General features: G+C 43.1%; 1 long non-coding RNA gene across 1 annotated transcript in view; it reads right to left on the reverse strand.

Annotated features, from left to right (window-relative positions):
* Positions 1 to 16,022: 16,022 nt before the first annotated feature.
* Positions 16,023 to 25,628, reverse strand: part of LOC311597586 — a 29,883-nt gene continuing 20,277 nt past the window's right edge. The window contains exon 3 of the long non-coding RNA XR_014779272.1: positions 16,023 to 16,177. This is a non-coding gene — a long non-coding RNA (uncharacterized lncRNA). The remainder of the gene's footprint in view (positions 16,178 to 25,628) is intronic.

Here is a 25,628-nt window from a genome sequence, read left to right on the forward strand (position 1 = left end):
AATATCGAACAAAGGTTTTAACTGTCCAGAATTAACTCCCAAGCAGGGACGAATCCAATTAATATCTCCCAGAAGCTTCTGAAAATCATTGAGAGTGGAAAGGGAATCCAATCTTAAAGTAACCTTTTGAGGTTTAATACCATTCTGCAACAACTAATGACCTAAATATTGATAAGGCAATTACTTTTGAATTCTTTCAGGTGAGATCTGTATATTAGCCTGTTTAAGCATCTCCTACAAAGTCAGCTAAGGCAGATAATACCTCTCCTCTGTCTGGGCAGCCAGCAAAATATCATCCATATAATGAATAATATATATGGCAGGGAAACACATCCTGATAGCCCCTATGGCAGATGCCACATAATTCTGACAAATGGTGGGACTATTAGCCATACCCTGAGGCAATACTACCCATTGATATCTTTTATAAGGTTCTCGCAAATTAACAGAGGGAACACGAAAGGCAAACCGTTGTGAATCATTGGGATATGGAGGTTACAGAATGCGAGGGCAGGGGCACTATGGGATATGGAGATTACAGAACGAGATTGCAGGAGCACGATATGATAAGTAGACTGCAGAATGAGAAAGCTTGAGCACTATGGGATATGGAGACAACAGAACAAGACGTGCTTCACTATGGGATATGGAGAACACAAAACAATAGGGATAGGGAAGTTTGGGATATGGAGACTAAAGAATGAGTGGCAGTGTCCCTATGGGTTTTGGAGACTAGAGAATGGGAGGGCGGGGGCACTATAGGGTATGAAGACAGCAGTACGAGAGTTGGTGCATTATGGAATATGGAGACTACAGAATTAGACGGCAGGAGCACTATGGTATGTGGCGACTACAGAACAAGAGAACCGGAGCACTATGGGATATGATAACTACAGAACGAGAGTTGGTGCACTGTGGGATATGAAGACAACAGAAGGAGAGGTATAGGGCACTATGGGATATAGAGACTGCAGATGGAGACTGCAGGGGCACTATGAGATGTGGAGACTACAGAACCAGAGGACAGGAGCACAACATGATACGGAAACTACAGAATGAAAAGGCTGGAGCACTACGGGATATGGGGACTTTGGAACGAGAGTTGGTGCACTGTGGAATATGGAGGCTACAGAAAAAGACAGCTGCAGCAATATGGGATATGGAGACTACAGAAGGAGAGTTGGTGCACTATGGGATATGGAGACTATACAATGAGAAGGCAGGGGCACTATGGTATATGGGGACTACAGAAAGAGAGGGCCAGGGCTCTATGGGATATGATAATTAAGAACCAGAGTTAGTGCACTGTTGGGTGTGGAGACTACAGAAGGAGAGAGCTAGGGCACTATGGGATATAGAGACTACAGAAGGAGTCTGCAGGGGCACTATGGGATGTGGAGACTCCAGAACTAGAGGGCTAATGCACTGCGGGATATGGAGACTGCAGAACAAGAGGGTAGAGGCACTGTGTGATATAGAGACTGCAGAACGATGGTTGGTGCACTATGGAATGCATGGGCTACAGAACGAGTGGGCTAGGCCATGATGTATAGACTCAGTTTTCTTAACCAGAATATTTTATTAACAACTTAGTGACCCAGCCTAGGTCACTTATAGCCTGATTAACCAAAACAGGCGGAAATGAGGATTAATGGACACAATAACAAAACCTTAAGGATTCGGTTCCAAGGAATGATTCTCCAGTCAGGAGCCACAGGATTTCTTCCAATGCAACCAGATCCTCAGCAGGAGCCAGAGCTCGGAAACCTTCCATGGAGCGGTTTTCTCTAGGAGCGTCTTGAAGGGCAGCGACGAACAGCCAAATCTATCCCAAGTCTCCTATCCGCCCCATCACCAGTATGGGTATATTTATATATCTCCTCCCAGAGTGTGTTCACGGGATCTTCTCAGTGGGCAACAATCAAGCTCCTGCATGAGGTGGTTGCTCTTCTAGTGGATTAACCTCACCTGTTCTCTCATGAGACAGTTTCTCTCCATGGTAGGTGCATTCCACTTTCAGCCAGCCAGTTCAAAGCATCTCAGAGACTGCTCTGAAGCAAGAATCCTGAAGAACTAGCCCACCTGGTCCCTGCAAGGCTAGGCAGCCAATTTCTCAGTATCAGGGTTAATCATATCAGACAGTCATTCTCTCATCAGCGGCAGAGATAAGCAAAGTTCCTCAGTCCAGTGGCTATCTGCCACTGTCGTTTCTTGATGCCTGCATAATTAGACTGGAGGCACTGCCAGGAACAGATGTCTCTCTGTCATAAAAGTCCTTTATTATTAAATGCCATTTTCTGTAGATTTCTGAAGTGTTTGAAGACCATCTATCTATCTATCATCTACCTATTCCTTTGAAAACATATACAAAAGTCTAAATAAAGCTTATTCTATAATTAAGTAATTTAGTATCTAGTAAGATTTATAAGTGATCAACTACCAATTTCTATTTCCAACCATCCTGAACAAGTTATAACAGCTATTTTTCACCTTTTCAAATAAGTTGTACATGTATAATACATTAAATAAATGTCAAACAAAATGATCTTATGTTTATACCAACATACAATATACAATTTAAGTTTCCATTAACGTACCATGTATAATACATAAAGCAAAAGTTGAAAAAGGAAAACAATTGTAAATTTCCATCAATCTACAATACCAATGTGAAATATTTGAATACCAATGCAAATTATTTGAGGCTAGTAGATTCAATAATCTACTTTTTATTCAATAAACCTATATCCTCCTTTCCTTCTCCCCCTTTCCTTAATATTGGATGGGATAAAAAGATGAGAGAAGGAAAGATAGAAGAAAGAAATCCCCAAATGAAACTTTTATTAATTGCAACTAACCCCCTTAGGCATTGGTAACCCACCAAAAACACCCACCCCACCTACTGGGAATGGGGGTGTGGTGTTTTCAAAATTACTTTATACTGTTTAGGAGAAAAATGTTTTTTGGGTACCCTAGAAAAATAATATATTGGCCAAGCACTGGAAAAGCTAGCTGTATCTGTTTTTGTCCAGTTTTTTGGGGATTGATCCTTTTGGCGAACTGTTTTATTGTTAATATGCACGCAATTTCTGGAGGAAGCAGTAGCGCCAGAGGCAGAAGTTCGATCTTCATCATTGTACTGTTTTTTTTTTCCTGAAAGTAAGCAAACTTTTGAAATCATTAGTATAGGTATGTTAGTACATATATAAATTTTCAAGGAAAGATCAGTTGAGGCACTTTGCTCGAGGTGCCAGAGGCATGCTTTTGGGGTTAAATCACCCAGGCTGCCTGCTTCATCTTCAGCGTTGTCCTGCTTTTTGCAATTGCTCCACCAGATTAACTCCTTTTCTGTCTTAGCAGGTAGACACCTTGGACTGTTTAAATATGAATCCCCTTGTGAGGTTTGAAACAAGTTATTTAACTCGTAGGTAGCTAACCCGATTGTAGGCCTTAACCAGTTAATATCTCCCAATAGGTTTTGAAAGTCATTAAGAGTTTGCAACTGATCTCTACAAATCTGTACCTTTTGTGGTTGAAATTTTTTTTCAGTTATTTTATAGCCTAAATAGGTAATTGAATCTCCTCTTTGTTTTTTTCCCCACAGCAATCTGTAATCTCCAGCATGGCAGAATTCTTTGGCTTCCTGAAACATTTTTTTCTAAAACACTAGGATCAGAATCAGCTAGCAGAATATCATCCATGTAATGGTATATGATAGATTGAGGAAACTGCCTATGAATTATTTCTAAAGGTTGTTGCACAAAATACTGGCATAAAGTTGGGCTATTCAACATTCCCCATGGAAGTCCCTTCCAGTGATATCTCTTCATTGAACCACTACTGTTCAGAGTAGGTACTGAGAAAGCAAACCTTTCCCTGTCCTTCTCATGTAGAAGTATGGTGAAAAAACATTCTTTTAAATCAATTGTAATTATATGCCAAGATCTAGGTAACAAGGAAGGCAAAGGAATTCCAGATTGAAGCAAACCCATGGGCTGAATCATCTTGTTTATGACCCTCAAATCCGTTATCATTCTCCATCCACCCGATTTCTTTCTTACCAAAAACACAGGGGAATTCCAGGGACTGGAAGATTCTTCGATGTGTTGAGCCTCCAGCTGCTCTTTCACTAAAGAGTGAAGCACCTGCAACTTTTCTTTTGTTAAGGGCCACTGCTCCTGCCATACAGGTCTGTTTGAAATCCATTTTAGGGGCAGGGCTGTTGGTATCTCAGCAGTGGCCCCTCTTATAAATTTTGACACTCTAAACCTGAAGAGTTCTGAGGTTGGACAGGGGGCATAGCTTGTGGTCGCCCCTGATCACTTACATTAATCTCTTCCCCAGAAGCGCATACCAATTCACCCCTAGTTTCAACATTGATTATCTCTGTATTTGCAGGAATAGTAATCTGAGTACCCCATTGTCATAAGAGATCTCTTCCCCATAGATTTATGGGAATGTCAGCCACATAGGGCTTCAGACTCCCTGTCTGCCCTTCTGGTCCCATACACTCAAGCCACTGCACACTTTGTTTTATTTGAGATAACTTACCAATTCCTACAATTTCTGTATAAACCTTAAGTGGCCAATTTTGGTTCCAAGACTTCTGACACATGACTGAGATGTAGACTCTGCTGTCCACCAAGCCTTCTATTTTAACACCATTCAATTATATAATTAACTTAGGTCTCTGATCATTAATTACTGCTTGTCAGAACACATGTGTCCCGGAGCTTCCAAATGCACCAGTCTGTTCCCCTTGAGCAGCTTTGCCCTTAATGTAAGGAAACAGTAGGAGTTGAGCAATTCTATCCCTGGCATTGATTTTCATCTCCTTTTTTACACATGCCATCATTTCTATTTCCTCTTTAGAATCTCCATCTGTAATACCGGGATGCACAATAAAACCATTAGAAATCAGCCCATGTCTTCCCAGAACCACTCCTACTGTGCCTGAAGGCAAAGGACGGAAAACACCAGTATTTAATTTGTAACATTCAACCTAGGGAGACAGGGTAAGAGACATATTTGAAGCCAGATCCAAGGCTGCACTGGCTTCAGTAGCATGCATTAGATCACTAATACTCAGTTTCTGTTTTCCTGTTGGTTTGTCACTTCTGGACTGGCCAAAGTGATTCGGCTGGTGTTGGGAACTGTCAGGCTTGGGCCTCCTGGGGCCATGCCTGGCTGGTATGCAATTGTTATTCTGTCCTGGCAGCTTCCTGTTTTGCACCTTGGTTACCTTGGTTACATGGTTCCTCTTGTCCTGGGGACTTCCCATCCACTTCCTCTTGTATTTTTCCACCTGCCTCTGTACTGTATAAAAGGCCTTGGCCCCTCCTCATTAAACAGCATTCTCTTAGAATGGATGACCCACTGTCTTGAGTGTTCTTCAACCCGCAGTTCCTCGCTCGATACGTTGGGGTGATTGCAGCACAGGAGCTGCACAAAGTCACAAAGAGGAACCTAGAGTTCCCTCATGCACTGTCCTAGGACACAATGCTTTCTTTCATCTTCTCTGTTCTCTCTTCTCTCCTTTTTCCTTTCTGGCAATGAAAATTGAACCAAGGGCTTGTGATTGCCAGGCAAGTACTCTAGCACTGACTCTAACCCTAGCTTTCTTATTCCTTATAATTCAATATTTTGGACTTTCTCAACAAATTATAGTACAAGGTGGACACTAATGAAGTTCAGTTACCTCCTGTATTTTATTCTTTTTAATTCCTATATTTTCCTATTTCAAACAACCCCCATTGGATTGTAAGCTCTGGGCGGATAGGACATTTTCTGTTATGTAACTGCTCCATTCCCAGGCCAAGCACTAAGCACTGTGGCAGATGGTCAAGAAATGTTTACTCAATGAGTACTGAACGCATAAATGAACAGGGAGGGAGGGGTAGGGGTTTAGTTTCTGAGAAGAGTCAGGTTAACATAAATAGGTTAGTGCTGCTAAGACTTTTGTTTTTATGTATATGTGCTCAGAGGAGAATTGTGCTGTATAGGGACAGAACACAAGACACGAAGAAGGGGGCAAGTCTGGATTCTGGTCAAACCCCGTTTATTGAAAATTTTTACAGAGTTTTTATAGGCACAGAGGCATGGGTATTTCTGTAAGCAAGGGTTTCTATGGATACCTAACTATGGAATGCTCCAGCAGGTATCTACGATTACAGTTGCTATAATTGCAGAAGAGAGAAATTTCAGAGAGAAAGGAAAGTTGTAAAAGATCTGGTTAGTCAGGAAAAAGTTCCTGGAACTGCTGCTCACAGGCAGCTGGCCTTTAATCTGATCTTACCAGTAGTCTTACTGGAAAAGCTAGTTTATGGCCAGAAAGTAGTAGCTTGGGGGTCTTAGAATGGCCAGCCCCCACAATAAACCACAACAGGTGTCTAACTGCCGAACCACGTCAGGGTCAGCTGGTTTCTGGTAAATGGCAGACTGCTGGAGAAATAGGAACCTGGGCTCTGACAAGATGTCTGAACATTGGCCATATAGCCCATCTCCTACATCTCCTCCCTCTCTTTATTAGAAGAGGAAGTAGATGGATCCATCATATATGGGTGAGCTTTGGTCCCCGGAGGGAGCGGGCATTAACCAGAGGGGGGAAGCATTGACCTAATCCTCCTAGGGCCAGATTGGCCTCCCAAGATGTCTTTTTGAGAGGAAAGGGAGGTCCTGATCTGCTGTCTGTGGGCATCCCCAACATACAGCGAACAAGACATTTTTTGACATTAACCTTTATGCAATCAGGTTTACTTCTCAGGGGACTCAGAGTCAGAAGATCGGGTCCTCCCCCTGCGGTACCTTGTCCTACACCCCTTGCAGGTGCCCATGCCTTTTGGCAGGCAATATCTGAGTATATGCCATTCTTGCCATGCAAAGGAAGGGGGAACGGAAACACGTTAGTGTTCAAGCTCATCATGGCCTTGGTCCGCCAAGTCACATCTATGATAATGCACCTGTATTGCTCGGGCATCTCGAGCATCTAGCTGCTGTTCTATAAAGCTGGTAAGGTGTCTAAAAGCCTAAGGTGTGGCCTGCTATTCATCTGAATAGCCTTAGTCCGCAAGCTCCAGCCTGTGAACATGGACCTGTATAGGTTTTGCCCATATGGCATCCACTTGCTGTTTGACAAAGGATTTTAAAGTTTGTTAAAGAGAAAGGGTCCTAGCAATAGTAATATTAATAAGCCAAGCAAGGGACCTAAAAGAGGGAGAAGATATGGGAGGAACCCGTAGAGCTCATTCCAAAGGGATTATGGAGGAGCTCTTTTTGCTGCTTTGCCAGGTCTTCTTGTAGCTTTTTAATCTTATCTCAAATGATCCCAGACTTGCTGGCCTAGAAATAGCACTTCTCCGGTGGCCTCGAGATCATCAACAAAGTCATCCATGTCAGGATCCACTTGACACACAAGCCTCTCAGGCAGCCAGCGTGCAGCATCCTGTTCCTGTGAGAAAACTCAGAGCCTCCACCCCATATTAATACAGGGTCGGGTCCATTCCACTGGACCACAGTGAAAGGATCTTTCCATTTCACTCTAGCGAAGGGTGACTGAGTGCCAGAATCAATCGGCTGTGGAATTTCCTTTGGCATCAAGCAGTAAAAAAATGTAAAATAAAGAGAACATGACTCAAAGTATTTTAGGTGATTGGGGGTAAAGGTCCGCCTTCTCTACTTTTTTCTAAAGAGATTTTTATGGTAGAATGATCTCGTTCCACCATACCTTGTCCTTGAGGATTATAAGGAATACCTGTTACATGCTTTATGAAGAAAAAGTCACAAAAGTTTTGAAAAGCTTTGCGGACATACCCTAGAGGCTTATCATAATCTAAATAGGTTATGAATTTATTGCAAATAGCCTCTCCCACTAATGCCAAGGCTTTCCTAGCTTTAGCAGTAAGCTCTCAGGTTGAATTTGGAGAGGAATCTCCATATAAGATTTTGAATAAGGGCCCTAAATTTCCAGTTGTTAATTTTAAATAAAGTCTAAGCCGATATATATCACCAAGCAACTTTTGAAAATCATTTAAAGTTTTTAAATGATCCACTCTCAATGTGATACTTTTTGGTGTTTTACCTGAGAAGGGAAAAGCTGGAAACCCAAATACAAATATGGATCAACCTTTTGGATTTTTTTAGGAGGTAATTGGGTTTCCATAAAAGCATAACACAAAAGCACGTGTTGTCAGTTCTTTCCAGCAATAAGTATATTATCCATATAATGAATGATATATAAATTGGTATATTTTTCTCTAACCTTATGTAAAGCTGTAGCTACAAGTATCTGACATAGGGTGGGACTGTTAGCCATTTCCTGAGGCAAAACCTGCCAATGATATCTCTTCATTGGCTGTCTGGAATTCACAGAATGCCTACTGAAAGCAAAGCTATGGCAATCTTTTGGATGTAAGGGACCAGTGAAAAACCAATCCTTAAGTCTCATGTAAATTAAAAAACTTATATCTCTGTAAGTAACTTAGCTTATAAGTAGATTATGCTCTGTGGAGACCAGGTTGGAACTCACGAGTTCTGCCTGTGTTAATCCCCAAGTGTTAGGATTAAAGGTGTGCACCACCATGCCTTGTCACAGAGATCCGCCTGTCTCTGCCTCCCGAGTGCTGGGATTAAAGGCATGTGCCACCGTGACTTGTTTAACTGTTTCATTCCAAGTCTTGTAAAAAAAAAACTTTAAACATCTCAAACAAAAATTAATCAAGGAAACAAGAAAATTTTAAGATCTAGATAGTTAATTACATTTCCTAGCCTAGTTTAGAAATCTATAAGCCTCTGAGTTCCATCTCTCCAACTATCCACATGTCTGTAGCCAGGACCATTATCAGTTTTGATCACCCTAGGTTTTCCCAGTGGTCTCACATCCCCAAGCCTTGTAATAGTCAGAGGCACCACCACAGCCAACACCTCTGTTCCTGCCTTGATGCGAGCAGGGCAAACATAGAAAGACAGTTGCTGCAGTAGGCTCCTTCGTCTAACAGTGCCACCTCCTCCCCAAGGGTCAAGCCCACAGATAACTAGGAGCAGTGTCTGTAAAATTATCTGGCCTAAGGGTATTCTAACCCTGGGCTTGTTCAGCTAGTTGGATCTAAGCTGGATACTCTCAGCTGTAAATGTTTGTTTCCAAGGACAAAACTAATTTATATCTCTTATTTGAGAATCTAAAAATTTTTAGAAATATTTCAAGTAAACCTTAAGCAAAGAAACAAGAAAATTATAAACACCTTGTAGCTAAGGAGTTTGAAATTAACTCCATTTCCTAGAACAGTTTGGAAAACTGTTAGTCACTTACAAGCAAAAAATTAAGCAAGAAAAATTTAAGTTTTAGGCAATAAACTCTATTCTTTAGGCCATACTTTTCCAATCGGCCATGTGTTTGCAGCCATGCCTGTTCCTCAAGATCTGTCTCCTCTCCAGGAGAGAGAGGTGAAGCATCAGGAAAGGGTTGTTGGAAACCTCTTAAGACAGGATAAATTGACTTTGGAGGGGCAGAGGGTGGAAGGTTAAGGTCCACCCCTTTTTTAAACATCATCAGGCATCAGAATAGAGAATGAAGGGCAATTAGGGCTGGAGAGATGGCTCAGAGATTAAGGGCACTGGCTGCTCTTCCAAAGGCCCCGAGTTCAATTCCCAGCACCCACATGGTGGCTCACAGCCATCTGCACTGAGATCTGATGCCTTCCTCTGGCCTGCAGGCATACATGCAGGCAGAACACTGTATAAATAATGAATAAATCTTTAAAATACAAAAAAAAAAAAAAAAAAAAAAAAAAGAAGGTACAGGGGAGGGGAGGGGATAGGAGTCTGTCTTTCACTATTAGATCTCAGATATTCCTCTGAAGCCTGAACAACCTTGTTAACATCAGGTTGAAAATAATGAACCTGAAAAATATAATTAATGAGATTCCAGTAAGATATGGCAGACACCGGGACCTATAATAATCACGAAGGCAATCCCCTACTCGTTGCCAGGTTTTTCATCCACAGTGCCTTCTTGGGGAAACCCAAGGGCAAATATCATCGATAAAGAGGAAAATTTTTACTAAGTCCTTTTTCTTTACCAGCGTTCCTCGTACCTTGAGGGAGATTTTGAGTCCCTTATTAAATAATTCATGTTTGCTGAGTGACTGTCCCATGTGTGTATCACCATCGTTTACCTTTGTGTCGTGAGCAGAGAGTTTACACTCAGAATCCGGAACAAAGGAGGCAGGCCAAGAGCAAGTGGCACGATTTAGCAAGAGAGGTTTATTAGCAATACAAAGGCAACTACAACAAAAGGCAGCAGCTAAGGCTCCAAGGCCAAGCCACCAATACCATTCCATTATACTCTTAAAACTATCTTAATTCTAATAGGAGTAGCATTTAGCATCTTATAATATCAATGTTCTGGGAGCTTATGCCATTAGGGTATACGACCTGATATCGCGAAGTTCTGCCGAACAGGTTCGCTGCTGCGACTTGAATCAGTTCTCGGGTTGTTATCTGACAGCATGTCTGTCTGCTCGGTCAGAGCGCCTCGTCGGCTGGCAGCATTTCAGGTAGTCATGGTGACAGCGAGAGAGCTGGCTGCTTTTTCTCAGGGTTTTTATACTTAACTTAACCTTATCCTCCCTAATTCACACATCTAGCTTTCTGCGTCACTCTTATTACCAACTTGCAGTCGTGGCTGCTCCTAGGTCACAATTTACTACTAAGGTTTTATCTATCACTCACACATCTGGTCACACGTCAGCTTTTTGGACTGCCAGCTGCTTTCTACACTGGGCTTTGAAACAAGCCCTGACATGTAGCTGCTTTCTACACTGGGCTTTGAAACAAGCCCTGACATGTTTATTACACTTTGTCAATCTGTCTCACGATTGGGGGGGTCGTGGCGATCCAACTCGATCTGTCTCACGGTCGGGTATTCCGTGGTGATCCAAGTTGATCTGTCTCATGGGCGTGAAGTCCGTGGTGATCCAAGTCGATCTGTCTCAGGGGCACAAAGTCCGTGGCGATCCAGGGTGACCGGCCGGTCCAGAAGACAGGTGAATTCTCCATTCCCGAGCCCTAATCGTTGGGTGCTAAATGCCCTGGCCTGCCGGGGTTTAACGCTCGGGAGGAGAATTTTCCTGTATAGGCACAGAACACAAGACACGAAGAAGGGGGCAAGTCTGGATTCTGATCAAACCCTGTTTATTGAAAAATTTCACAGAGTTTTTATAGGCACAGAGGCATGGGTATTTGTGTAAGGGAGGGTTGTTATAGATACCTAACTCTGGAATGCTCTAGCAGGTGTCTACCTTTACAGCTGCTATAATCACAGAAGATGGAGAAATTCCAGAGAGAAAGAGAAATTGTAAAAGATCTGGTTAGTAAGGAAAAAGTTCCCGGAACTGCTGCTCGCAGGCAGCTAGCCTTTACTCTGATTTTACCTGTAATCTTACTGGAAAAGCTAGTTTATAGCCAGAAAGGAGCAGCTCTTACTATGAGATCAGGGGGTCTTAGAATGAACGTCCCCCACAATAAACCACAACAGGTATCTAACTGCCAAACCACGGGAAGGTCAGCTGGTTTCTGGTAAATGGCAGACTGCTGGAGAAATAGGAACCTAGGCTCTGACAGGATGGAAGAATATTGGCCATACAGCCCGTCTCCTACACCAGCCCACTAACACAGTTCTTAACAGACCTTGAAAGAACAATTCAAAATTTCCTATGGAAAAACAAAAAACCCAGAGTAGTGAAAACAATTCTATACAATAAAAGAACTTCCTGAGGTGTCACCATCCCTGACTTCAAGCTATATAACCTAGCAATAATAATAAGAACTGCATGGTACTGGATAGAAATAGACTGGCTGATCAATGGAATCAAATCAAAGACCCAGAAATAAACTCACACACTTATGGACACTTGATTTATGACAAAGGCACCCAAACCATACAATGGGGAGGGGAGGAGTGTCTTCAACAAATAGTGTTGATCTAACTGGATGTCTACATGTAGAAAAATGTAACTAGATCCTTATTTATCACCCTGCACAAAACTCAAATATATGGGGATCAAAGACCTCAACATAACACCAGATACACTAAATATATTAGAAGACAAAGTGAGGAAGAGCCTTGAACTAATTGGCACGGGAGGAAACTTCCTGAATGCAACTCAGGAAGCTTAGGCTCTAAGATTAGCAATTAATAAAAGGGACCTATTGAAATTGAAAAGCTTCTGTAAGGCAAAGGTCACTGTCAATAGAACAAAATAACAGGCTACAGACTGGGAAAAGATCTTCACCAATCATACACCTGCAAAAGGCTAATATCCAAAATACATAAAGTACTCATGAAATTAAACAAAAATTACAAAATTACCCAATTTAAAAAATGGAGTACAGAGCTAAACAGAGAATTGTCAACAGAGGAATCTCAAATGACTGAGAAGCACTTAATGAAATGCTCAACACCCTTATTCATCAGAAAAATGCAAATCAAAATGACTCTGAGATTCCATTTTACACAGTCAGGATGGCAAAGATAAAAACTCAAGTGACAGCACATTCTGGCCACAATGTGGAGAAAAGGGAACACTCCTTCACTGATGGTGGGAGTGCAAACTTATACAACCACGTTGGAAATTAACCTGGCATTTTCTCAGAAAATTGGGACTAGCTCTACCTCAAGACCCAACTATACCACTACTGGGTATATACCCAAAATATGCTCCACCATACTACAAGGACACTTGCTCAACTATGTTCATAGCAGCTTTATTCGTAATAGCCAGAATCTGGAAACAATCTAGATGCCCCTCAACTGAATAAATGATAAAGAAACTGCGGTGCATTTACACAGTGGAATACTACTCAGCTATTAAAAACAAGGAAAATTTAAAATTTGCAGGCAAACGGATGGAACTAGAGTAAGGCAGAAACACAAGCATGGTATATACTCACTTATAAGTGGATATTAGCCCAACATAGAAGTCCCCTGAAAGATTCCACCTAATGGGGGATCAGGACAGATTATGGGACTCCCTGTTGGACTCTGGGTGGATCACTGAGAGGAGTATGGAAGAATAGGGGGATGGAAGGACCCAGACGGTTCAGGAGCCCCACAAGGAGACCATCAAAGCTGGCAGATCAGGATCCAGGGAGTCTGCACAAACTGTTGCACTAACCAAGGACAACGTATGCAGTAAACCTAGACCCCCTATTCAGATCTTGGCAATGGATAACTTGTTCTCCATGGTTGTGGAGAGAGCAGGAACTGCCTCTGATGTGAATTCTGGTGACCCTGATTTGATAACTTCTCTTTGGTGGGGAGGTCCATGGGGTACACAGAAGATAGGAAAACAGGGTTACCTGGATAAGACTTGATAAGCTGTGGTCGTATGGTGGGGGAGGAGGTCCCCTTCTGTTAGAGGTCTGGGAAGATGAATAGGGCAGAAGAAGGAGGGAGGGTGGGATCGAGAAGATAAAAGTGAGGGGAAAACAATTTAGATGTAATCTGAATAAATTATAATAAATTAAAAATTAAAACAAAAACATAAATGTGTGAGTCTTCAAGGACACCCAAAATCTATATGCACACACGTGTACTACATATACAAGAACACACTACATATACATGCTCATAACACACACACACATACACACGCACACACGCACGCACATGAGGTGAGGTTAGACAGACATAAGTAAGAAGGAAAAACTAAGGCAGTCTCCCTGAGATGGTGGCTTCTTGTTCTCAGAGGCCTCTGCCAGGAGACATAGCAGGAAGGCACACAGGTAAGCACCAATATTGAAAAAGGAAAGGACCCTGGGGCCCTATTAAATATCCAGACCACTATCTCTTTAACTGACTCCCAGCCTCAAGCATCTCTCATCCTGAATATAAAGTTAATAATTTTGCTTTTTATAGTGCTTGATCTTGTGTGTTTTCTGGTTGTCCAGGTGTTTGTACATGCCATGGGGTGATCTTATCAATCATGAAAGTAAATGGCCCATGCAGAGGACAAGACATTGGTCATTCTCATTACACACGTGTGTGTGCATACGTGCACATGCACACATACACACATTATAAATAAATAAATAAATAAATAAATAAAAGCATGTGTATGAAAATGCCATACTGAAACTCATTTCTTTGTATTTTGACAAAGAAAATGAATACATTTTAAAAGTTTTAGAAAATAATATTAATCACTTTGTTAAATGCTACAGAAGTATAATATTCTGATATAGAATGATTTACATATAACTTAGCTAATCATATGTAAAGGAATTATCTTCAGACATTTAATGTTGAAGTGAAAATTTGAAATTTCTTTTAGATATTACCATGTTTAAATCAGTCATTTGTGTATATATAACTGCTGCTCACTTACTTTTGATAGATTATCTGAGGTAAACATATTCACTGCAAGTGAAATTGAAAAAGCTATTTTGTGATGACATTAGAATTGCCAAGCTAATTCTCAGAAAGTGTATATTATCTGGATTTATATTCATGACTTCCTATCCATTTTGCCCTGAAGTAAGTTCCTCATACCTAGCAGGATTACTCTGGCATTTAAATCCAATGTTTTTCAAGGATTTCAAAAGGAAATTCAGATAACTGAGCCAAATGGTATATGGCAGTTGTGATATGTGCTAGTACGAGGATGAGCATAGTGAGCTCTAACATTAGCCAAGAAGAGAATTTACCACAGCTAGTAAGGAAAAAATTGGTTTCCTGGAGGTAGATACCTTTAAGATGGAAATTACTGTATGAACGGGGTTAAACAAAGAAAGGGGTTGATAAAGAATTCAGAAACTCCAAGGACAAAGAGCATGTGCCAAATCACTGAGGCAAAGGCTCAGGAAAATAACTAAATGAAAAAAATAGTGCCCCATGCTTCTGAATGATGCAAGGTTTATTACCTGTGTAGCCAAAGGACACCGAAATCCTTAACAGAAACCAAACATAACACCAAAAACAAAAACAAACAAACAAACAAACACCTTTTATTCAGCAAGAACAAAAACAGCTCAAAGAAAACTGGCAAAGTGTGCAACAAACAAATGAAATTGGGTTTTTTTTTTTTTGGTCAGTAAAATAACATATTCATCCATATCCTCAGTTTTCTACTTCCTCGGTGTATCAACTGCTGTATAAACATAATCTTTCAAAGAATCAACTTGACTATGGGTTGCAAAAATCATTCTGTTCAACTATGAGGCAGCTTTGTCATTGGAATGGAAGTGAATGGCCCATGCAGAGCTACACATAGGAGCCATTAGCCATACTGTGACTTCAGGAGAATTATATGACCATCCAAATGTCTTCCAAATATGTAAATGTTATGGGGACCTAATGTACAAACTATGACAGACAAAGCAATTGTTTAAGACCATAGGGGCCACGTTCAGAGTTAACTGTGTCTGTGTTCTCAATCTGTGAATGTAACCAAACACAGATAGAAGTACTTGAAAAACAACTTGCATCTGTAATATAAGGAGATTTTTTTCTTTACATTCTGAACAATACATATAATAAATATTTACATAATGATAACATTGCAGTACGTACTATTAAGTACATAAGAGATGTCTTGTAGCATACTGGAAGATGTAAGCCATTCACAGAAGTTGTCACAAATTTATTGAAGACAGTCTAGGTTGTCTGTAAAAGACAGAATAATATTTGTAATATCAATTCCATCCATTCTGTATTCTCTTTGAACACTATTAGTTATTCTTCCCCTAGCACAATAAGCAAGGATTGCTTTACTTTCTCATTCAGTTAAGAGGCTCCAACAGGTATCACTGCAACACTGATGATGGCCTCCTGACCGCACATTCTACCCTGGTGCAAGAAGGACCTGAGAGGACAGTCTCCTAAGCCCCCCCTTGTCATTCCCAGTCACGTTGCTCCTTCAACAATCCCTTGCCATGGCCTCTGACTATGGGTTCCAGACTAGCTCTCACACTTGACCTTAAAGAAATGGGTCCTCAGCATTCCCTTATTATTCAGAAAGCTTGGGTGATGCCTATGCTACTGCATACAGACCCACCAGGTGAGGCAGCTCCTGCAGGTTCCAGGACAACGGTTCCAAATTCTCTGCTGGAACTTTGCTTGATTCAGAAAGCCAACATCACTGGAGTTCTGTGTGCTTTGTCCTACGGACATGTCCACAAATCTCTGGAAGGAAAGGCGCTCTCTCAGTGACTACAGATTTACTGCTGCTTCCCGCAGGTTGCTGTTGGCAAGTACATTGACTACCCCTAGCGAGAGGTAGCAGTCCATTTCCCTATTACTTGCCAGGAGTCACCATTGGCAAGTACTTGGTTGCCCTAAGAGACGGGTAGTAACCCGTTTCTCTATTATTTGCCAGGAGTCGTCTGCTGCTCCTAGAGAGAAGTAGAAGCTGGTTTCCCTACTGTCGCGATTCACCATTTGGCTGCCCCTAGCGAGGGGAAAAGCCCATTTCCCTATTGCTTGCCGCAGAGTCACCATTGGCAAGTACGTTTACTGCCCCTAGCCAGGGGTAGTAGCCCATTTCCCTACTGCTTGCCACAAGACACCATTGGCAAGTACGTGGGCTGCCCCTTGCGAGGGGGTAAAGCTCATTTCCCTATTGCTTACCCAGAGTCACCACTGGCAAGTTCATTGGCCCAGCACATAACAAGGGCTACTAGCCCATTTCCTTACTGCTTGCCTTAAGCCATCATTGGAAAGTACTTAGCCGGCCCTAGGGAGGGGTAGTAGCCAATTTCCCTACAGCTTGCCTTGACTCGCCTTTGGCAAGTATATTGGCCCCGGACCAACTGGCAAGTACTTGGCTGTCCCCAGCAATGGGCAGTAGCCCATTTCCCTACTGCTTGCTGCGAGTCACCATAGGCAAGTACTTGGACGTACCTAGTGAGGGGAAGTAGCCCATTTCCCTATTTCTTGCTAAATTACTTTATCGAAGAAATGGACCAAAGTGGAGAGAGAGGCCAGCAAGCCTCAGCCAGGACGTTACCTTCTGACCTTAGGCCGCAGTATACCCAGCCTCCACGGCCTGGGACACCCTTCAGTGTCCCCCAGTTCCCTTCTGACCTTAGGTCTCAGTATACCCAGCCTCCCTTCAGTGTCCCGCAATCGAGGTCTGACACCCTGCTTAAATGTGGGAAGTTCAAATACCAGGACTTTGGATCTCTGGGGTTACTTTGAACCACTCTGCACACGGCTTAAAGCCCTATGAAGACAAGAGATTCAAGAGACTTTCCGTTCTTACTGAAAGCAGCCTGTGAAATCATAGAGCTCTTATAAAGGCTTCAGCCAGTAAGAAGACCCCAGACCCCATGAAGGAACTGGAAAAGATCAAGGAAATGAATGTTTCACTTCCTCTCAAGGTTCCTGAGGGTAAGAGAAACCCACTGAGCAAGGAAAACAGACCAGACGACTTAGGAACTGCCACCAGAAAAAGAAAAAGAGAGGACTTATCCTCTGTGCTTATATCTGAGGAAAAAAGAGGTTCCCCCATGGACTTTGGCCAGGCAAACACCAGAGTCCCAGAAATACCTTCAAAACACTGTTCTGGGGATGCCACTGAAAACTTCCAAGAAGATGACCCTATGCTTGCTGCAACTTGTGCTGATTCTTCCAGTGTCCAATGTGGGCTGGTAATTTCCCCACATATTCAAGTATCCCCGAAGCCTTCCTCATCTAGCCAAGGAGCTGTGGGGTCTTCTACTTCTTCCCAAGATACACAAGGACAGTCCCTAACCAGACAAGAAGTTCTGGGACTTACTGAATGTGTCCAAGGGTCTATGAGACATACCACATCTGCCCAGGCACCTCAAACACCTCCCACTTGTGTTGAGAGTAAAATCATACACGTCCAACATTCCCAAGGGTATTTTAAAATTCCATCCTCTAACCAAGGTTTCTCTGCTCTCTCTGATTGTCCCCAAAAGCGTTTTAAAAAAGATCATCCTGGGGCTGGAGAGATGGCTCAGCCGTTAAAGGCTAGGCTCAAAACCAAAAAGCTAAGAAAAGCCCTTTCTGATCAAGGGGGCCTCCATTGTGTCCCATTAGACACAGAAAGTTCCAAGCCTTCTCACAAAGGGGATCTCAGTGATCTCTCATGTCTACCAAATGGATTAAGTCTTACCACCTCTCCTCAGGAGAGTTTAACACCTTTGAAAGTGACCAAGGGCAACCAGGAAGTTGCTCCCCATCAAAAGGACAGCCAACGATATTCCCCCTCTCCCCCAAAGGACACTACGCAATCCACTTCTGGTAAAGTGAGCCTAAGTACTGATCCTGTTGACCAAGGGGATTTGACAATCTGTCCTTCCCAATCTGTCAAAGGGGAGCTAGGATTGTCCACATCTACAGAAAAGAGTCAAAGACGTGTCCTCAAATCTAGGCTTCCACCTAAGTTGAGATTCAAATGTTCTGCTATGAAAAGGGCCCCTGAACATTCCCAGTCTAGCAGAAGGAGGTCTAGCAAGGTTCCCTCCAAGCAAAAGGACTCCACAATGTACCTATCAGAAAGCCAGAGCTACCAATGTCCCTCACCAGCAAAAAAGGCCCTCATGACTTTGCAACAAGCCCCAAAGAGGCAAATACATGCAAAGGCACTCCATAGGAGCCATGAAAGTTCCACCCTTTCCCCATCTAAGCAAGAGGTCTCAGGGTCTACCAATTCTGAACAGCATGCTTCACAGTCTTCCCCAACTATACAAAAGGATTTTGTGAAGATCCCTTTTCAGGAGGCAGAGATTAGACATTCTCCCTCTTCCCAAGTAGAGTCCAGGCATCCCATTTCTACCAGAAAGAGGTTAAGAGATGATCCATCTGACCAAGTGTACCCCTCTGAGGAAGACAGTTTCATCATTCCTCCTTATACAAAAAAGGTTTGTGCATCTCCTGCTGCCGAGGAAAGACCAGTAGCTACAATGACTCCTCAAGTGAGTCCCCCACCGTCTATATCTGTCCAAAAGTCCCTGCCAGACCAATCCGTCCAGGGGCTTCCTGGACATTCGGTATCTTCTCAAGAGGCTCAAGGGCCTTCTCAATCTTCCCCAATGTTCTAGGATCCACATTTTCTGCCCCAGAGCCTCAGGGGCTTTCCGTGCCTCTGCCAGTATCTTCAGAACATGTTCCCCGTGCTCAAAGTGCTTTGTCAATTTCTAAATCTGACTTAAAAGTGGTGAAACCTTCCCTATCTGGCCAAGGATCTGAGGAAGAGTCCAGATCTATATAAAACCATGTAGGACTGGTGCCACAAGAGGACTTGACACCTTCCACGTCTTCCAAAGCATCTAAAAAGTCCTCTGTATCCTGCCTTCTTCCTGGAGGACATTTATCATCTTCCCTAGGGTCCCCAGTACCATCAACATCAAAGCAGGGGTATCTTGGAACTTCACCATCTGTCCATGGGTCTTTGAGATGACGTTCATCATCTGCACCAGGAATTCTGTGTTCTTGCCCATTGGCTCAGGGAACAACAGATACTTTGCCTTCTGTCCAAGGGGTTCAGGAATCTTTTCCATCTTCACCAAGGCATTTGAATTATTTGCATCATCTTTGAGGAGATCTGGAACATTCTTCACTGTCACAGGGGATTTTAGGACATGCCCTCCCTGCTCAAGGAACTCTGGAAACTTCTTCATGCTCACCTTGGGTTCCAGGAACTTTGGTTTCTTTGCAAAAACCTCTGGGTGTTTCCACAACTACCGAGAGTACTGCCAGTGTTTCACCAATTATCCAAGGGTCTCTCAGATCTTTGTTCTCTTCCACAAGCAAAGTAGGATCTTCCCAACCTGCTCCAAAATTGTCAGAACATTTGCCACCCACAAAAACAGGTCTGGAAATTTCTCCTTCTACCTTTGTAGCTCTTGGACACTCAACAGCAGCTCCAGAGCATCAGGGCTTTGTTTCATTGCCTCAGGAGAGGTCAACATATTTGCCACATAGTCATGGAGCTCTAGATTTATCTCAAAATGTCTCAAGGAACCTCAGTTTGATGCCATCTACCACAGAATTCCTCTATCCTCAGAAAGTAGTGTAGCAGCACTGTGGTCTGCCCAGGGGGCAGCAGGACATGCTCTGTCCAAACAACAGACTCTAGAATCCTCCAGATATACACAGGGAACCCTTGGGCATTCTCTCTCTGGTCCAGGTGTTATGGCACCTTCCCTGTCTTCCAAGGGATCCTAGGACAAATGTCAAATGGATATGGGGACATATTCACATGTCCTGGGAGTTCTAGTACATTTCACAAACATCTCAGCATTTACAGGACGCATGCTGTCTGTCCAGGATCCTGTAGCAACTTCCTTAGCTGAACAAGGAAGTCCCAGACATTTGCCATCTGTTCAAAAGGCTGTGGAATTCTCCCAGTCTGCCCTAAGAGCTCCAGAATTGCCCACATTAGTAAAAGTGACTGCACGACCTTTGGAATCCACTGGAGGGGCTCTGATGAACCCTGCTTCTTCCCAAGGAATATTAGGAAATTTTCAATGTGCTCAAGCTGCTTTACAACCATTTCCACCTAGTGTAGGGGCTCTTAAACATTCCCCAGCTGATCAGGGGACTCATAAATGTTGCACTTCTGCCCAAGGTGCTCTTGAAAATTTGCCATCTAACTCTAAGGCTGTAGAGAGTCCTCATGCCACAGGTGGTCTGCAGTCCTCCTTATCTGCTGCAAGGGCTCTGGAAGATACACTATCTGCCAAAAAGCTAGAAGAACTTCCCATATCTGCACTGAGATCTCTGGGTCATTCACTATCTGTCCAAAAAGCCCCTGAATCTTTAACACCTTCACTAAGGAATCTGGAACCTTGCCAATCTGCCAAGAAGAGACCTAGAAATTGCTCTGGAATGACCTCAAATTGCTCTGGAATCTGCAATCTCAAATCCAAGTATTTTTGGGACTCCAGTGACTTTGTCATCTTCTCCAGGGAATATGAGACTTTCCTCCTTACCAAACGAGATGCCAGAAAATTCACAATGTGCTGAAGACATGGTTGTGAAACCTCCCCTGCAAGAAGAATTCCAGAATCTATGTCCTTTGCCCAAACTTCCTTGAAAAATTCTTTATCTGGACAAGGGATTATGAAGTCATTGTCATCTTCCCAAGGAGGAGTGAAACCTTCCCTTTCTACACAAGGGTCTGTGAAATTGTCCACATACACAAAATGGAGAGTAGAAAATGTATCATCTCCTGAAATGCCTATGAAACCTCTTACTTCTTTACAGCTTTCAAGACCTTCTCCATTGAGCCAAGGTCCTCACCAAGAATCACTATCTGCCTCAGGGCCTCTGGGACCTTCCTTCTCTGACACTGGCATACAAAGACTATGGCCACCATCAGGGGCTTCAGGAAATTCAACAAGTGCACCAGGCACTTTGCAACCTGGCCCATTTATCCCAAAAACTCAAGATCATTTACAAACTGCTGAAAGGCCCTGTCAATTACCCATACCAGAACAGAGAATGCTGGATCCCTCATCATCTACCCAAGGGGCTCTAGGACTTTTGGTTTCTTCCTCAGAAGAACCATCAGAATCAAAACACAAGAAGCCTGGACATTCCTCATATGTGGGAAAAGATGGAGAATCTTCTCTACCTGACACAGTAGCCAAAGGAACTTCTCCCTCTGCTCCACAATCCCTTTTTGCCACTGGGGCTCTGGGATCTTCCTCATTTGGCCAGGGATCTCAAAGGTCTTGGCTATCTCCTAGAGAAGGTGTAAAAGATTCCCCCTCAGCACCAGATGTGCAGGAACCTTCTCCATCTCCCTCACAACCCCAACCTGACAAAAATGCTCTTGGTAATCTGCCAGCTAGAAGGAAGGCTTTGGGATCTTCTCCATCTACACTAGGACCTACAGACATTTCTTTATTTGCTCCAATGCCCTTTGGACATTCCTCACTACAAATCCAGACTCCGGCCCCTTTGTCTTGTGCTCAAGAGGTAGTGGGGTCGTTTGTATCTGAACAAGGGAATTTGGGACCTTCTACATCAGCCAAAAGTTCTGCAAGACTAGTAGAATCTACAGTAGAGGCAGGGGTCCCCTCTCTTTCTGGGAAAGATACTATACAGCTGTCTACATCTGCATCAGGGTCTAAAGCACATTTGCCATCTTCTGGGCCTTCAGCATCTAAACATAACAATCAGATCAAGGTGGGGCTTTCCCACTCTCTCCCTGAAGATCTCATATATTCTCCCTCTGATCAAAAGGCCCTGGGAATGAGCAAATGTGCACAGGAGGCTCTTGAAAACTTTCCATTTACACACGAGGCCATGGCATTTCCAACATGTACCTAGGAAGCTACTAAACCTTCTCTGCCCAAGATCATGTACATATACATGTCACAGATGCTTTGGGGCCTTCCCATTCTAAACAGGGAACTGAAAAATCTTTGTTATCTCCCTTAGAATATATGAAACATCTAGCATCTGCAATAGGTGCTCAGAAACCTTTTGTAGATACTCCAGGGCTTCAAGACACTTTACTAACTACAAAACAGCCTCTGAACTCTTCCATATCTGCCTGTGACACTCTGTGTCCTTTGCCCTCCACCCTAGAGTCTGGAGAGCTTTCTTCTACATTATCCCCAGGGATTCTGGGACCATCCAATTCTGCCCAGAGGGAGATAGGATATTTGTCAACTATAGAACAGACAGTAGAATATTCTCTATCAGCGCCACCAAATACAAGAACATTGTCTCCACCCCTAAGGTGTACAGAGAAATTATCATTAGTCTCCAGTGCTCAGGAAACTTCTCAGTCAAGCCTAGGGTATCTCCCACCTTTGATTTCTGCCCAAGGACCTCTGAAACTTTCCACATTGACTCAAGGGATACTGGGTCATTTAGCATCTATGCAAGAGTCTCTAGAATGTTCTAAATCTCCCCATGGTATTGTGAGAACTCACCAATCTTCCCAGAAGTTTCATGAGCATTTAACACCTCTGGTAGAGACTGTGGAATCTTTATCTGTTTCAGGAACCACAGTAACTTCATCTCTTCACAGCCTCTGGAACATTCTTCATTACCACAAGTGACTTCAGCAACTTCTCTAACTAATCAAGAGTTGGTGGGACCTATCCCCTACCTTTAAAAAGGACTCTTACAATGTCATCAGCACAAGGGCCACTAGAACATGTAGTATTTGCCCAAGGGAAGGGACAAAATCTCAATCAAAAGCACTTACTCAGGGACAGAATATATCGGCACAGGGGACTTTAGGAACATCACCATGTACTATGGGGTTTGAAGGACCCATTCCATGTGCTCATAGGAAGCCAGGAATGTTTTCATCTACTGAAGAGGCTAAGAAACATTCCCTATCTCCTAGAGTGGCCCTGGAACTGCCCGTATCTGAAACTAGGACTCTAGAAAATTTGCCATCTGATCAACAACGTACAAACAATTTCAATTCTTTTCAGAAGACTTCTTCACATTCTCTACCTATACAAAGTACTCTGAAACAGTCATCATCTGCCACAGAGGCTCAGAGCCTTTCTTCCTCTACCCAGAGAATAAATAAGCCTTTCTTATCTTCCCCAGGGGCTTTGAAAACATCATCTGCACTAAGTGCTCAGAAATATCCCCAAACTACTCCAAGGGATCTACCAACTCTGGCATGTAATCAAATGCCTCTGGAACATTCTATATCTGTCCAGGGAACTCTGGGTCCATTGTTATCTACCCCAGGGTCTCTAGAACAGTCAGCATCTTTCCAAAGAAAGCTAGGTCACTTGCCATGCATGGTAGAATCTCAGGATACTTCACCATCGGTCAAAGGGACTCCAGGCCCTATGCCATTTCCCTCAGAGTCTATAGGAAATTCAGGATATGACCAAGGATGTCAGGAACCTTCTTTATCAATATCAAGAGATCTAGCACATTTGTTATCTACCAAACTTTACATATCTGCCTAGGGAACTCTGGGCCCTTCCTCGTATAACAAACAGTCTCTACAACATTCATCATCTTCCCAAGAGTTTCTTGGAGCATCCAAGTGTGGTCAGTGCATGCCCAAACAGTTTTCATCTGTCTCAGATACACTGGGGATTTCTCCATGTGTCACAAAGACCCGGGGAACATTGCCACATTCCCTAAAGCCTGTTGGTCTTTACTCACGACAACACACAAGCCCAGCCCTTCCCATGCCTTTGCAAAAAGCTGTGGAAATGTTCCAATACTCAAAAGCAACACTAGAATTGAAAGCATCAGCACAAGGTTGCCTAGAACTTTCACCATATACTCAGATGCCTGGACAGGTTTCCCTTTATGCAGAAGCCACTTTGGGAGAGCCCATAACCTCACAGGAAACTGAGGAACATTTGGCTTCTACAAAGGAAACTGCCCAGCAAAACTTAGACCTTTTCTCATCTTCCCAAGGGTATCTGTCCATTTCCTTATCTGCGGATGGAACTTTGGGTCTTGGCCATCTGATAAAGGGGCTCAGGGGCCTTCTTTATCTGTACAAGAGTCTCTAAATGTGACCACACCTGAACAGGAAACTATAGAAACTCTGTCTTCTGCTCAAAAGGCATCAAAATATCAAACTTCTTCCCAGGAGACTCTGAGATTTTCTCCGTCGACCCAACACACTTTACAACATTCAACATCTTTTCCAAGTGGTCCTGAACCTTTCATATCTAGCCAGAAATCTCAAGAAACTTTCTCATCCACATTAAGAGATGCAAAATATTCACCATCTGCACCAGGTGCTCAGGCACACCTTCAATCATCAGGGCCTCTAGGAGCTTTGCCATCATCACTCCGAGAGCCTCAAAGACATTCATCTTCTATTCAAGGAACTGCACAATCTTTTTCACCTGGCCAAGGTGTTCTAGCACCTCTGCAATCAGCCCAGAGGCCTCTGAAACTTTCCACATCATCCCAGACAATGCTGCATCCATCATGTGCTCCACAGCCTTCAGCAACTTACCCTGCAGTTCCAGAAATGTATGTAAATTCCAAATCTACCAGAGAAGCTGCAGGTACTTCTCCATCTGCTGCAGGGCATGTGGATAATTCTACATCAGCACAAGAGACTCCATCAATATCTCAGTCTGATCTAGGGGCTGTGGGTCCTTGCCCATCAGCAGAAGGGACTCAGAAAATTTCCAGATATGCAAAAGGGAGTGTAGAACATTCACCATATGCCCAGGGCAGTGGGGAGCATATCTTATCTGCAGAAGCTACACTGGGAAAATCCACATCTGCAGAACAGACTGTGGGACCTTTGCCCTCAATGCAAGCACCTCAGGGATCTACCCAAAATACCCAGATGATTTTTAAGATCTTTGTCATCTGATCCAAGGCCTCTGAAAATTTCCTTATCTGCTCAGGAAACTCTAGGACCTTTATCATCTGCCCAAAAGGCTCTGGGACCTTCATTATGTGCCCAAGGATCTCTAAAACTGTCCACACCTGAGCAAGGGACTGTAGGAACTGTGTCATCTCCTCAAAAGGCTTCTAAACACCTAACTTCTTCAGCTCAACATAATGTACAACATCCACCATCTTCCCCAAGGGCTCCTGGATCTTTCATCTCTCACCAGAAATCTCAAGAAACTTCCCTTTCTTCACCAGGGGCTGCAAAACATTCGGCTTCTACACCAGGTACAAAGAAACATCC

Source organism: Acomys minous, assembly GCF_964271855.1.
Source record: "Acomys minous genome assembly, chromosome: 5".
NCBI classification, from domain to species: Eukaryota; Metazoa; Chordata; class Mammalia; order Rodentia; family Muridae; genus Acomys; species Acomys minous.